The sequence below is a fragment of the Dermacentor andersoni genome, chromosome 11 (genome assembly GCF_023375885.2).
Source record: "Dermacentor andersoni chromosome 11, qqDerAnde1_hic_scaffold, whole genome shotgun sequence".
Lineage (NCBI taxonomy): Eukaryota > Metazoa > Arthropoda > Arachnida > Ixodida > Ixodidae > Dermacentor > Dermacentor andersoni.
The window spans coordinates 11,028,343-11,032,986 of record NC_092824.1 but is presented as its reverse complement, the minus strand read 5'-3'; the positions used below and the strand labels follow the sequence as shown (position 1 = coordinate 11,032,986).

Here is a 4,644-nt window from a genome sequence, read left to right as displayed (position 1 = left end):
GCTCTGCAAGCATTGAAGGCTAAAAAGATGAAGAAACTAAAATGGTGCATAGCACACGGTGCGTAGGTTAATGGAAGACACATGCCGATGCTGCATCTCCTATTTGAGGGGAGGAATTGTGCATGACAACATACACTAGAAGATACTGCTACAGATATGTTAGGCTACTAGACAGTGACTGGTATTAAGTATCAGCGAAGAATCGGTTGACCTTTATGTTTAGATGAGGATGAATGATCTCTAACGAGAATGGGCAATGAGAAAGCTTGCATTTATATAAAAAAATAACACTTGGCACAAATGGAATCGACATGGCCAGGAAGCTGATTAAGGGCAAACTGGCGGAACTCTTTTGGCCAGCGCCGTCCATGCTTGGTCAGAAGTTGCAGGTGCATCTGAAGATGAAGAATTTCTAGAAAGTCCTTTTTGAGTTACCTGGATGACTCAGCCAAATGTCCGTGCTGGTGGAAGTGGCTGAAGCTTTTTTCAGTCTTGACACAATCCTTTGCAGACTTGACATTTCATTCAAATTCTTCTGCATGCGCTTCTTTGTCCGTGGTGTAAAAGCCTTGCAAATTCGGCTCCAGCCCCTTTGTGTTGGTGTAGATAGGAGCTCCTGTGATGACCAAGATGTGCTTGGCATAGACTCTGTTGGGGCATAATGGTGGCACATGAGATACAGCACAGATTAGGCAAACTCATGTGTGTTTTCTTTTATGTTCGAACCAATTATACTGAACCATATATATGAACAAACATTCATATCGGCTGCAAACAGCAAGCCAATACAGCATATATCAAACATATTTATTTCTGAGCCATGTGTTGTTTACCTTGTAGTAGCAGCCAACATCCACACAATAGCCCTGTAGCAGGCAGCAGCTTCTATTTAGTGCGTACAGTGTGTTGCTTTATTCTGGTGCCATCCTCATTACTGCATGTCTGGAACAGAAATTTTGGCTACATCAGAAATTGAATAAGCACAATTTTGCAATATTGAATGTGAAAAGGTGTGCCCTATACATTGTACTGATTTGTGACTACAGAACACAAGCAAATGTCCACTGTTTGTTCTAGGGTGCTTAAGCAGCATGGTAAATAAATATTGTTATTCTCCGTAAAATTGATGTCTGCCTAACTACAATGCTTGTCAACAGCTTAAGTATTATTAAGGTCACAAATGAGAACATTTGTGCGTTCAGAAGAGATCACACTGCTGGTTCCACAATCAAATGCATGAAAGTCATGAAGCTATTGGAACTGATGCATTATTTTTCTGCACGAACGTGATGCACTGCTTCACTTCTGCTAAAATAAATGCCGTACGGTAAACTAAACTGAACAGCAAGAACATTTGGAACCAACAATTACGAAATATGGGTGAATTATCATGCTTGCAACTGTTTAATACATTAAATTCTGTACTTTCAGTTCATTTTACCAAAGAAATATTCTGTTTTGTGGACGAAAGAAGTTGCCGGCGGAATCGAAAAAAAGTTTTATATGTATATTGATAAGGCTACTCCGTCACCTATGGCCACGGCTACAATAAGATGAAAAATGCGACGCGCGTTCCGATATCGCTTTCTCTTTCTTTCCTCATTGTGTGCTTATACGACAGCCTCGCAAGTAAAGGTTTATTTAGGAAACAGCAACTGAGATCCTGACTGCCCATATGTAATGCAGGATCCAGTTCGCTAACTTGTCCCCGCATGTAAGTTAATCAGACGGATATTATATAACGATTCAAGCAGCGCTGCTAAACGACTCACCGTTATTACCGTTGTCAGCCGCAGCAAAATCCAGCTCCCGTTTCGATGCAGACGTGTTCCGAATGGCTCACGACCGAAATCCAACTTTCTGGCTTACATGTCCGCTTGCAAACACGGCACTTCACCCCAAGTTAAATAACGCGATACATCAAAGCGCAATAAACTAATTTTAGAAACAGAGAAGCAACCAGTCTGAGTGTACGAACGAATGAATTTGTGCCGCCGTACACACAAAAATACAGGCAAAATTTTATATTGAGACCCGAGGTCACGTGAAAGATCGATGATGCTGAACGCTATTTGCGTTTATAGCGACGAAGAAACAATAAACTTACTAATAAATAGTGCAATATCTAATTAGCAATGACAATTTTACCCTGTTTCTTATGTGACAAAAATGCTTAGGTAATTGTAAGAGAAAGTTTGTAAGGTAAAATTGCGCTTATTACGGTGCCTCTAGCGGGAAATGTTGGATCTAACGTAAGCATTCTGAAGTGATTCTACTATGGTGGTTTTGTTAGCAGCGGCGCGCAGTCGATTTTTTCGCCCTCTGTGGGCATTTGTTGAACATGAGAGTGTGCTACCCCTGACAAAGCTACGATCGCCAATTGCGCGCTCTCGCCAATTCGTTTTCGCGTGTGCGATCCCACCTAGCGGACTAAAACAAAATATGTGCCGCTTCAAGTAGTTTAATAAAATTAGTTAAATTAAATTAGTTAAATTAGTCTGCAGAAAACTAAAGTAATGTTTAACAGTCTCGGAAGAGAACAGCAGTTTGCGATAGGTAGCGAGGCACTGGAAGTGGTAAGGGAATACACCTACTTAGGACAGGTAGTGACCACAGATCCGGATCATGACACTGAAATAATCAGAAGAATAAGAATGGGCTGGAGTACGTTTGGCACGCATTCTCAGATCATGAACAGCAGGTTGCTATTATCCCTCAGGAGAAAAGTGTGTAGCGGCAGCAGCATCGGCGTCGCACGAGAGATGACGTAGACGCTCGCGTCTACACGAGGCACGAGCGGCTGGCACGCTCAGGCACGGGCTAGCGTTCCGAAAGAAAAAGAATGCTACTCTAAGAGATTGAGTGTCGGTTCTTCCTCTCCTGCGAAAGCCCGAGACTTTACCGGTCTACGTGGTCGCTCGTCGCCACAGTTTGGTGACCCCGGACGTGATACTGCCATATGCTCCTGTGGTAGAGACGACCATGGACCAGACCAACGCTACGAGAGCTCAAGGCCAGAACCCATCCGAGGAACACGGTGAGCCCTCCTGTTCCGCCATCGCTGTCCGCCTCCAACAGTACTGGGACCAGCATCCTTCGGCGTGGTTTCTTCAGGCCGAAGCACAATTTCAAGTCGCTGGTATCCGCTCTCAAGCCTCGAAGTTCCATTACGCCGTCGCTGCGCTCTCGCCCGCCGCCATTGACGAGGTAACAGATTTGTTGAACTCCCCATCGTCTGCCGCCGCCTATGACCAACTCAAGGCAGCACTGCTACAGCGCACAGCAGCTTCACAGCGTTCTCGCATCCAGCAGCTTCTGTCCGCTGAAGAACTCGGCGACCGACGTCCTAGTCAACTTCTTCGCCGAATGAGCCAGCTGCTCGGAAACAACGCGAGGTCAATCGACGACACGCTGTTGCGCGAATCGTTTTTGCAACGACTCCCGGCTAACGTGCAGATGGTCCTGGCGACAGCCTCTACCATGGACCTTACCGGACTTGCCGCTTTGGCCGACAAAGTCATGGAAGTAGCCACCCCAACCATCGCAGCCACGGCACCGTCTCCGGGTGACAATACAACCGCTCTGCAAACTCTTCCCTGCTCTTCCGCAGTGCAATCGCCGGTCGACTCCTTGTGTGAGCGCCTGGAACGCATCATCTGTGGAGCGGAACATCGCCGCACATCTCGTCGCCCACGCAGCCGTAGTTCCAGCAGATCAAGACGCACAAGCACCCGCAATGAAACCTCAACTACAACGCCTGGCGTTTGATACTACCACCGCCGTTTTGGAAACGACGCTCGTCACTGTCGGCGTCCCTGCGCTTGGCAGGGAAACAGGCCGGCCGACCTCTAACGGCGACGAGTGGTCAGGCCCAGCACACAAGTCGCCTTTTCTACGTGACGGACAGAGTTACGGGACAACGATTCTTAGTCGACTCGTGCTGACGTCAGCATTCTCCGCGCCCAGCACTCCGACCGAAAAGCAATACCTGTGTCGTTTTTGCAAGCCGTCAACGGCACCAGGATTCCAGTTTTCTCGTCACGCTCCGTCATGCTAAACCTTGGCCTTCGACGAGCATTCCGCTGGATTTTTCTGGTTGCAGACGTCCGTCGTGCAGTCATTGGAGCAGACTTCTTGCATAACTATGGACTCCTTGTGGACATCCAAGGACGCCGTCTCATCGACTCCGTGACCCAGCTATCCGTTCCCGGCGTCCCATCATCAGGCACATCGCCCATAGCGCCTATTTCTGCCATGTTGGACGAACCTTTCGCCGCGCTCCTACGCGAGTTCCCCACTTTGAGGCGCCTACCGGACTGGACGCAACCGGAGCAACATGACGTGTGCCATCACATCGTCACCTCCGGCCCACCGGTCTATTTCCGACCCCGGCGTTTGTCCCCAGAGAAACTCAAGATCGCTCGCGCGGAGTTCGAACACATGCTGCAACTTGGCATCATCCGCCATTCCTCCAGTAACTTGGCATCACCACTTTACATGGTGCCTAAGAAGACGGGCGACTGGGGCCCATGCGGCGATTACCGGGCACTAAACAACGTCACAGTTCCTGATCGCTACCCCCTACTGAAGATTCAGGACTTCACGGTAGCGTTGCGCGGTGCGACGATCTTTTCTAAGATCGAT

At 48.0% G+C, this 4,644-nt stretch overlaps 1 pseudogene; it reads left to right on the top strand.

Annotated features, from left to right (window-relative positions):
* The first annotated feature begins 2,982 nt into the window (after nt 1-2,982).
* On the top strand, nt 2,983-3,852 carry LOC140214181 (uncharacterized; annotated as a pseudogene).
* The last annotated feature ends 792 nt before the right edge of the window (nt 3,853-4,644 follow it).